An 11,740-nucleotide genomic window follows, 5' to 3' on the forward strand; every position below is an offset into this window, starting at 1 on the left:
CTGGATGGTTTTGATAGTTAACTCTAGTGAGTTGATGGACTAATTTTACTATACGAAAGGGGCCACTATTAAAAAAAAAACCCTATAAACAATTGTAAAATGATTCGAATTTTAGAGCTTGACGTGAGTTATATTTGCGTAGGATAAGTTCTTTTCACCCCCAATAAACTGCCCTCCTAGTTTCCTCTTCATGCAAAATAAACTTCCCTAGTTTTGCTTATTTATTTCTTCTTCACAAACTTTGCATATGACAACTAACGCCCCCACCAAATTATATAACGCTACGATTTTTGTTGGAAGGTACATAAGTCATGATAACCCCGAGACTATTATTTTTAGCAATTTGTATTGTTAACACCGAGAAAACATGGGGAAAACACCTTTAATAAAATAGGGCCATTTTATAGGAATCGTTTTTCATTTTCACTTCACAAGTAAATCACCTTTAAAACGAGTTTTTATTCCAAACAGCCACCTCCCGGTCAAAGTTTTCACGAAAAAAACCCAAAAAACACCCTTAAGAACTCACATTCAAGATATATGATTCACTTTGTTGATGTTTAGTTCTCTTTAGGATACAAGTCACATAAACTTAGACCGTGCATTTTTTAGGCTATCTTTGGTTTTTAACGAATATTTGACTAGAAAGAGGTTGATAGGAGCAAAAACACACTTTTAAAGATGATTTGTGTAAAAATTACAAATGAAAGGGTGGTCTCTTTAAACACTTTGTTAGCACTTGACTCGATCACTAATTAAACCAAATTGAAAGAGAATAAGAGGGGTCTTGTACTAAAATAGTAGCCATATTGGATTCAGATTAGCTCACGAAAGTTGCAGATATGTACTTTTCAGTATTATATTGAAATTGATCCCGATTTCTGCCACTGATGTACATACATCTGAAAGTTTTACCCTAAAGTTGGAGCTCACAAAACTTTATGCTTTCTTTCTTCTGCTGTTACTCAGAAACCTTGTTTGAGGTTTTACGCTAAAGTTATGACAATATCAATCTGACAAATATTACTCGAAATTCATAAATGCTTTGCTTGCGTTTCGCTTAAAACTTCTATCATTCGATGATGTCGATGAAGAAGCTTGAATCTACAAAGAAACATCAATATCCGAACTGGTTGTCACTTTGAAGGCGCGAGTGAAAAATTAGTGATATTCATCTTTAAACCAGAAATGAAAAATTCAGTGCAGATTGCTTAGTCATCGGAAGCAAGAGTAATGACGATCTAATGCCTGAAATTAACACAAAACACTGGCAGCGACGATTTTTCGAGCATTTATCCTGTCGAATTTTGAGACAACTTGAGGATAGAAAACAAGCAAGAAGCCAAATAACCACACTGCGTGCTAGTTTAATCCAAATTCATACAACAAATAATAGGAAGCAAAGCGAGTTCAACAAGTTGCGAAAACAATACAATACTCACAAGAAATCCATACAACAAAACAAATTCATACAACAAACAAGCCAAATTAAGTTTAAAGATATTGTTCTAATAATAGCACGACCACCGTCATCAACAATAGAACATGCCTCGCTTAAGATTTTCCTTCAGGGCAGGCAAAGCCTTAACTGGAGCGTCTTCTGAACCACGGGTAGCACGTGCGCCACTCGCCATTGATCCACTGTCAGAGGTTTCGGGCTCCATGTAGCATCGAGCACGGGCAGCAGCCAAATGAGCATAGTATGCAGGTGGCACTGCAGTTACCAAAAAAACACCACACAGTACATCATTCAACTATACAACAAATGTTATGGGCAAATTTCAAAAACAAAAACAAAAACGAAAACAAAAACAAAACAAAAACCCCTTGAACTTTGGGGTATTTGCACAAAACCTTCCTGAATTTCAAAATTTTGAGAAAACCCCTTGAAAGTATTGGGCATTCTACAACCCTCCTGAACTTGTGATAAGTCCCACCAGAACTACGGGCAAAATTCCATTTTAGGGTTTTTCATGGACGAGTGCGTAAAGGGAAACGAGAGATGTAGGAGGGATTTTTTAACGGTTTCACTGAGGGGGGTTTTTTTTTTTTGGTGGGGTGTTTAAGAAAAAATGTACTCAGGGGTGGTTTCTCTCATTTTCACTAGGGAGGTTTTGTGCAATTCCACCAAAAGTTGAGGGGTGTTTCAAATTTACCAAATATTATTCATTTCGGGATATGGAAACTTACCAATTGACACAGATCGCGTGCACCTAGCATACCTGCAAAAAAAAAAAGAGGACAGAATTTTAGCCAGAATATCCTCAGACAATAACAGTAGAATGATTATCACGCAAAATTGAGGTAGAGAGCATTTCATTACGTGTAGCAAAGGTTGTTTGTAAGGGATTGCAGGCCATCAGCAGTAAAGTGGTTCTCATCCAATAAAACATGGTAATGTGCAGGACGGCTAGTACCCTTGCAGATGTTACATGTCACAAATCAGTAAAACATAAATAAATGCTTCAATAATAAGTAGAGAGAAGATTATCACAAAAATATAGTATTTGTTAGGCCATGATCGTGCAATCGACTTAGTTTGATGAATAACAAACTTTCATATTGGTCTAGTATATGTTTGAGATGTATACAGGTTAGAAGAAGTTAATCAAGTTTGGAAGTGACTAGAGCAAGACAACAAGTTAATCATTGTTGATTCTAAATAAAAAACAAAGGCTAAAATCAAGTTTGAACAAGTTTGAACATATAGAAGTTCCTTTCTTTGTTATAAATCGATAGAAACAAACAGAACTCAGTTGAACTGAGATTTATAGCTTAAGATATGAAAGACTTAGCGAGATAGGGTCAAAACAATCAGCACCAGTCTAGAAACGTGCATGGAGGCTGAAATGTGCACGGGCCATAAATTTTGACTCAATATCGGAATCACTATTGTAAATAACTTTTTGGAAAGCTCTCAATGTGATCTACAAGTTTAGAAAGTTTTAAATCATCGACGGCAACAATGTCCATCGATGATCATCACTTAATCATCGATGATCAAGTTAGAACATCGACGTTCGCACGCCAGATTTCATATTTCTAATTTGATTTGGATTCGATCTGAGCAGTTCATTGCTAGGAGCATAGAGTCCCTTTCCTCACATTTTTCAACAGAGATTCCTGACCTAAATCAGAAAGAAAAAAAACGAGGAAGAGAAAGATAGACCTAGGTTTTCAATTTTGTTAAAGGGTAGGGATCTTTTCAGGCTTCTCAGAAAGCATCCTCGATGTCATTTTTCATCATCCGATCATTAACCTTCGAGGAGTGCTACCCTTAAACTTCATCATCATTGTTGTTCTTCTTAGAGCTTCGCTTCAATCATTGGGAGAACAGTTTGTTGTTTGCATAATCAAAGGACTGCAAGATCATCCTAGTTCTGCTTATTTGATAATTTATTCTTTGTACTAAACTTATTTTTACGGCACACTCAAGCAGGGGTTAGTTGAGGAATTGGTAATTAGCTAGGGCTAGGGAAACTTGTGTAAAGAGTTCAGGTTAGACGATATAGTTTGGGAGAAACTAGGGTTTTAGTCTTGTAAGCCTACTGAATTTGTGATTCAAGAGAACTTTCAAGGAAGCTCATTCGCAAGAAGGAATAGTGGATGTAGTATTGTTTATCCAAACCACTATAAAGTTCTTATGTGCTCTAGCTGTGATTTGTTCTAAGTTTTTTTTTACCATTTTAATTATCTATTTTATTTCCGCTGCATATTATCTGTGATATCAAAAAATAGTAGGCAATCCTATTCACCTCCTCTAGGCTTCCATCTCAGATCCAACAGTGTTTTAACCCAAAACAGAAGTAGGGGGTACGACTTACTTGAATGCCTGCATGACTGCATAGATAAAAGTCAAACTCTGTTGGATGGCAAATCTTTGTGTCAACAACAGTACCTGTTGACAGCCAACAAAGCAAAAAGTAATAAGCAACATAACAACTAATAAATAACAACCGACTTATTTTGTGTAAAACTATACCGGGCAATATATTTCCACTTCTATCCATAGATGATTGGTCTCTATAATTATTAGCAAACAGGCGGGTATGGTGGCGCTTCTGAACCACCACAAATGTTATTGGAGGCTGATAATCATCCTCGATTGATTTACAAGCCTAGAGTATAGAATTAATTGCAGATGAGTTAGCTAGTAATTTCTCTTTTATTGAAGATTGAGAGTTGCATAAAATTTATAGTAGATTCAGCCCACTATACCCTTCTAATTGCCGTAACTTCACCCAGCAGCACTTGATCGAACTGACCCTCACTGACACCATCCCTGCATAGAGATAACACCATCAGCATGCAGCCATAAAACACAGATCAGGACAAGAATGTAAAACATAGATCAGGAGTCTGAACCTGTAAAAAATAATCCGTTCAGGCTTCCGTCCAGTTGCTTTGTAGAAGGATATGAGAAGCTCTCTGCATAAACTGACATTGTTTTAGTGAATAAACAATCTTAAGTTAAAACAATACGGATGACTGGTATGATCACAAACAACCACAGACCTGATCATGCCCCCTTTAACAGGTTTTCCGTCAGAATTTTTCCTTTCATCGTATAGATCCTGTATCATCTCCTGACGGTGGCGCTGTGCAGAAAGCCGGCTAGCATACTTCGTAACCTCAGGCCAATCTTGAGAAGCAACAACCTGCATTGAGGAATGAGATATAGTAATTCTGCACTGAAGGAAAAAATTGCACATACAAAGTTACGACTTACAGCTGCAATGGAGGGGCTTAAATCCTCGCCAGGATGAGGATGTGTTACATCAGCTCCAAATATGATGGTAGGTCGGTCGCTGACTAGAGGTATGCGGTTCTTCAGTGCGTCCACAAGAACTGTATTTCTTCCACCAACCTATTCAAGGGAAGGAATGCACAGTGAACAAATATATTAAAAGAAATCCACATATGCCCATAAGCATTATGAGAAAGGATTTAAAAGTTTTTAAAGGGCACCTTAGCATTGATCTTAAGAGCAATATTTGCGAGACACTGTTTATTCATCTTATTAACATTCTTAGTTAGACAGCACTGTGTGAGTAATCCAAGATCTGTCTCGCAAATCCGTTTCAGATCCCCTGCAAAAAGGTGACAATAAGAGCTGAGCATTTGTTGATGCAATATTAACAATAGCAGCATATTGCATTATGTATGATGATATAGGTAACACATGTAAAAGATTCATCTATTTTTACCATAGAGAGACCCATTCTTATCAGGTAATATAGCAATCAACAGGTCGAGTTCGTTGGCCTGTTTGAGTTCTTTCATCAACAGGTCGAGCTCTTTATCTACTTGATCAGGTCTGGCAGTTCGTACAGGAAGCAAAGGCTTTAAAGAAAATTCCTGCATTGTCAATGAGTTAAAGGTGAATGTAAACTAAATAAATACAATATATACGGATATAATATTCACAGATGTGTGTATGATACCATTCCAGAATCCTGGCAAGCCAGAGCCAGCTGCCGACAAAAATCAGGAGCAATTTGTTGAACATTTCTTGCAAAATTTATGCATGCCCATTTGCTTACCCTCGCCCCATTTACCATTTTCTGCATTGAATTACAAGAAGTTCAAGAGATGATTTTAAACATGAAAAAGATGTATGCGAACTCACCACTAATAATCTAATAAGACCGTACACAGAAAGAAAAAAATACCTTATCTCTCATATTCCATTGACCAACTCTTGGCCAACAGTCCCTCTCCTTGCCATTATCATGGTATTTCAACTGAGATAACAAAATGTTGACATGAAGAATACGTGCAAATAATAAAAGTTACCACAAAAGTACTATAGGGAGTGACTGTCTTTCTTGCTCCACTTACCTGTGGAGACGGCAAAACCCTTGCCTCAACTGAAGCGAGCCTGTCACTAATCTTGATGCCAAATTCCCGTGCATGAGGATCACTGTTGAAGTTGTTATATGTAACAGTCTGGAATGCAGATATTACAATTAAAGGTCAATGCACTTGAAGTGCTACAAGGAAAACTAATATAAATGGAAACAGATTAATGGACAGAATCATCAATTTTATTTTGAAAGATGCTATTGTGCCAAACTATATATCAAATGACTGGCAAGTGGAAGAACAAATTTGATAAAATATTCCAACAATTAATAGCATGCCCTCCAACTGCCAGAAATATTGCATGAAATGACTTGTTAGATATTGACGAAAAGACTCCAGAGTGATTGTATTTCCAATAGCTTAGTAACTTGCCACCAATAGTCTGACGATCTATCTCGGATGTCATTTAAAGCCTTGAAGCTATTTCAGGATGCACCTTAATTCCATGAGTCAACAACTAGAACCAATATTAGCAGCTACAACCAAAGCATGGTCTCTCTATCTTTTAGAGGTCCATTTCTAAGTGCAAAACTGTTGATGCTCAATATCAAACAGAATAATCCAGAAGAGGATGGTTGTGGGGTGACGAAGGATGATGGAGGGCCCGCTTCCTTCTTCGGCTTTATGTCTGATTCTTGAACGAGGGATTGATGTCCACACTGCACAGACATGAAGAACACGTGAGAGTGCGGGGACCGGTTCCCGCGTGATTCCTCCGACGGTCAAGGTAGTAAAACTCGAGTGGGGAAGGAGAAGGTCAAGAACCGATGTGGTTCTTAAGGTGGCAAGGTGCATGCCCAGAGTGGAGTAACAGAACTATGTATTCTTTTTTTGTGTAGTGCATGCTCTTGGGGGTTTTAAATTGCTAACTTATAGCAAATAGTCTTTGTATATAAAGAGGATGTCCATGGTAGAATGGTCACTTCGACCATGCAAATGGCGGTGATAAAGTGTGAGCTGGAAGGTGAATCATCACTCGCTTTACAGGTGTCGACTGGAGGGGAAGTCGCTTCGTCACGGAGGAGGGTATCTCCGTATTCTCCGGGAAATGATTGATAGCGTGGTAGAAGTCACGTGGGCATACTGAATCATCCCTCGCTTTTCAGGTGTCGGCTAACGACTGGAGGGGAAGTCACTTCGTCGTGGGAGAGGGTGTTTCAGTATTCTCCGGGAAGTGATTGAGCTGACAAGTCATAAAGACTTATCAAGCCAAAATCCAGATAAGGCTTGTCCGAGGTGGACGGAGATGTCGACATATGCTCTGGGATAGAGGCTTGGAGCTGGGGTCGAATTCTCAATTTAATTAGTAGCAGGGGGTGTTCCTCTAGTTGCTTTTGAGAATTGCCCAATGAGTGGTCGAGTGCCCTAAGTAGGGCCATCCTCTATGATAGAGTCGACCGACAACGTCTTCCGCGTTGACTCAGGAATGTCGGCCTGTCCGACTGGTTGGAATATTGTCTTGTCTTAGTTAATAACCGTCTCTCAAGTCGATATAAATATGTTGACTCGTCTGGGAGGTCAGGGTCTCTCATGTCGACTGTCACCACTCCTCGCGCCGACACTGGGGAGTCGACTTGATAAGTCGGTGGGGGCCGAGTCCTTTGTGACCATGCCTTGGGTTTGTCCCTGATAAGATACCAAGGTTTTGTAATTAGCCATGATGGTCGAGTTGTATTGGAGGATTCGACCATCTGTCGCGCCTTGGGTTTATAATTTGACTACGGAATCAAATGCCTAGAACTTTTGAGAGTTGACTAAGGCTCTCATTGTATCATTTTGCAAATATCTGTATCTTGGGTGAGTGAACACCATAACAAAAATAATCAAGGTTTGCTTGCTGATTTAGAACTTTCAAAGGGATATTTCTACTGAAGGATGCACTCACTTATAATCTAATTAATGCTAGAAACTTATCTAACAATCAGTTTATGGATTATGCAGCACTTTAGGTGGGCAATAGCACCCAACTTAGATGCTCCTTCAATACGAAGTAGCACCTTTATATGAAGGACGAGCTTCTGCATTAGAAGCACATATAGCATCGGAATTAAAAAGGATAAATTTTCAAAATCGACCGTTTTTCAAAGTTTCGACAAAATCAACCGTTGAAAAAAAAAATAACAAAATCGACCCTTTTCTGTACGGGACTACTAGTCCCGTGCAGAAAAGGGTCTGTTTTGCATTTTTCAAACTGCACGGGACTAGTAGTCCCGTGCATGCAGTTCTCCCCAAAAGCCCCAAGTCCCCACCCGATGCCAATCCACATCTACCGCAGGCACAACCTCTCCGCCCTCAAGATCCACTCCTCCGACCAGTCCTCTCCACCTCGCCCAAGATCCGCCAACCACCAACGACCGCCGCCCTTCTCCCGAGCTCCGCCCTGAGCTCACCTCCTCCGCGTGAGCTCGAGCTCCGACCTCCGACCACGCCGAGCCTCCTTGTTCGCCTCCCTGAGTTCCTCTCTCCCCGTTGCCGTCAACCCCACCTCCACGAGCTTCGTCGTCGCCCCGAACTGCCGCCTCGCCATCACCGAGCTCGCCAAGCCTCCTCCCTCGATTTCCCCTTCATCTCCTCCCTAACCACCGGGTGGGGGCTTGGGGTGGGGGATCAAGGCATTCATGTTCTGATGTGATGAGGAGATGTGATGAAGGTGGGGGAGATATGGATTGGCATCGGCTGGGGGCTTAGGGTTTTGGGGGAGAACTGCACTGCACGGGACTACTAGTCTCGTTCAGTTTGAAAATTGCAAAACCTACCCTTTTCTGCATGGGACTAGTAGTCCCGTGCAGAAAAGGGTCGATTTTGCTAATTTTTTTCTTCAACGGTCGATTTTGCCGATTAACTTTGGAAAACGGTCGATTTTGAAAATTTGTCCAATTAATAAATGAAGATGCCAAAAAGAAATCAGGAACAAGCTTAACGGTCCATTTTGAAATCAGGAAAACACTTAATTTCAATTGGCCAGAAGCAATTCTCCCTAAACGATAACCTGTCAGTATCCATAATCAGCCCAAGTCAGATTTTGTTTCATTCAATATAAAGAGTTCAAATCCAAACGTCTGGTGTTGCATCCATAACCAATAAATAGAATCAAAAGTAACCTCTATCATGAGGCGAAGGTTGCAAATAGAAACTCTGTAGCATACAACTATAACAATATATTTTTAACGCCCTCCTTATCTTGAACTTCTATGAAAATAGTTAATCTAATCCCATATGTAAGATAATTAATTTCTAAAGAAGGAGGTATGATATCAATTTACCCAACAAGAAAACTAAATATACACGCATTAACACTAGAAACGATTTGTTCAGCATATCCGCTGAAGGAGTATCATCTAAGCAGTTTCAATGACAATGTCATATTTATGAAGTCTTAGCATAAAAAGAAAGGTAAAAGAACCAAATTCGGTACTTGTAAAATATCTCTCTCTCGATCAGCAGGACGCTGGGATGTCACTTTCAGAAGTTCAGCTATCTGTTCCTTATTCAACCTCTTCGAGTACTTCTGGCCTTCCACAATTTTGCAAACCTGGTTACCATTTATAGAAAGGTAGTATGAACAATTATATCATGGACATGAATCAAGCTCTGAGAATTGTAAGCAAAAAATGTCTTATTTTCGAAGTAACCCATAAAAGTACCCACAAATAACAGTAAAAAATTATAAAGAGTACTGACCTCCATTGGCAAATAAATTGGTCTTGTATTACCAACTTGCAGGCATGGTAAATTTAAATGTTGAATATGAAAACTATAAGTCTCTTGAAAGTACTGCACCACAGACTTAACTGTGCCTTGATCATCGACAGGGAATCTACAGAAAGGAATTTAATAAACAAATTTGCCCCTAAAAATCATACATTAACTAATAATTAGCCCCTAAAAAAACAGAAGCAAACAGAATACAGTCAGTCAATGATGTCTAAAGGTTAACTAGTAAGTATACAATAAACACCAGCTTCGTACGTTAGTTCTCCTGTTGTCTGTGATGTCACAGTAGATATACGATATTTCCTCCGCATATTCCCACGATGAGTGACCTCAACTTTGACACCTCTAAGAGCCCTCCTGATCTGCAAATCATCAGGATATATGAGTTATACAACTTATAATGAAACCAAATTCATGAACAATGTAATGTGCTCAGTGAAAAAAAAACACAGAAAGATTGGTTTAGACACAAGTGAGGAATCTCACATGATCTTCAAGACAAAAACAAACAGAAAAAGAAAATTACATTCTCAACTCAAAATCAAATGTAAAAACATACAGATGTTTGAAAATGTCAATTTTTTACTACTCATTACTTAACCTATAAAAAATAATAAAAATAAAAAAGAACAGTTATATGATTCCCTGAAGATAACGAAAAGCCAAAAAGCAAACCTTCACGCGATCAGTGTCAGACAAGGGTCCGCCAGAGACATCTCTCTTCAAAAGCTGAGCAACATATTCAGTGACTGGCAGTGCCTCTAGGAACGCAGTGGATGACATATCTGCAGGAAAATAGAAAACCAAATTTTATAATGCACAGTTAAGGGGCTGTTTGCTTTGCTGCAAAAATAAATTGCAGCAAACATTGCAGCAACAAATGTTGCATGCAGCATTTCCTGCTGGAAATCAACTTCAAATTCACCGTTTGGATGTTCGCAATTATATTCTAGGAAATATATTTCCGATGCAAATTTAGTGTTTGGTTCAAAATAATTAGTGAAAAAGCTACATAATTTTGCCATCTAAGGAAACTTTGATGGACGTGGTTTTCTATTTGGATTTAAAAAGATTTGTTTGATGAGGTGGGATTTATATTTGTGTCCTTTTCTGAATTCTGCACTTTTCCTCCCACTAAATTGGCTGTCGCATTTGTTGTAAGTTTTTTCTGCAAAATGCAACACCATTTACCTTCCTAATGACAAAATTGTAAACTAAACAATGTATTTATAAATCCGGTTGCTCCATTTATACTTGCAACTCTATTCCCATCCAACCAAACAGCCCCAATATTTAAACCAAATCTGGTTGTACCCAAACTATTACAAATAAGTATAGAACTTTCTGAAACATAAATGAAATTCTCTTTATCTTTCTCTAAATACCTTCGTTGGGAAATGAAGTCAGAGATTTTCTTTCAAAAGGAGCATTAACCTAAAATAACTTCACAAGTACCACAGTTCAGTCACTGCTTGCTTAATTAAGGAAACCTGCACAATAATTGGTATAACTGTCCTATGCAGTTGCGAGATTAACCATTTAGTCCCACTTGCATCTCAATGAAATAAGTGGAGACTTGAGGTACGGACCCATTAATCCCCCACCTGACATAACCATCCTTGTGCAATTGAGGAATTTATCATGTTTGTGATATTTTATGGGTCCATGGAACATAATTCTTCTGGCTTTTAGTGACATAATGCAACTCGATAATTGTTTCTTAGGATGTGAACTCGCGATAGTTGCTCTTATGTTGTGTGTGTGTGTGTGCAAGCACATGTGTGTGGTAATGGAGGGGTTAACTAACCCATATTCAGCGACAGTCCCATCTGTGTTGGCCGAATACTCTGGTAAAAACCTCGCCAACTTTCCAATCCTTCACCCAGTGGTCGACGTCCCCAATCACCAGAAAAAAATGACCGTCCAACAGGTGTATATCTGCAACCACCGGGAAAAAAATGACATTTCATCTCGGACAAAGAGGATAAGAAAAGAATCAGTGCATCACTGGCATGCATAATAATTACCTGGACGTAGATAACTCCCGAAGGACAATGTCAAGCGCTTGGACAGCTTCTTGGGGCATATCCGTGTGCCTCCCTTCTAAGAACATTTTCAAGTGGTGAAGATCGGCACGAGAAGCAAATTTAAGTGCAACTGT

General features: G+C 39.1%; 1 pseudogene; it reads right to left on the reverse strand.

Moving 5' to 3' along the window:
- The window catches only part of LOC109826317, a 12,888-nt pseudogene continuing 2,485 nt past the window's right edge, over positions 1,338–11,740 (reverse strand).

Source organism: Asparagus officinalis, chromosome 10, assembly GCF_001876935.1.
Source record: "Asparagus officinalis chromosome 10, Aspof.V1, whole genome shotgun sequence".
Classification (NCBI taxonomy): Eukaryota; Viridiplantae; Streptophyta; class Magnoliopsida; order Asparagales; family Asparagaceae; genus Asparagus; species Asparagus officinalis.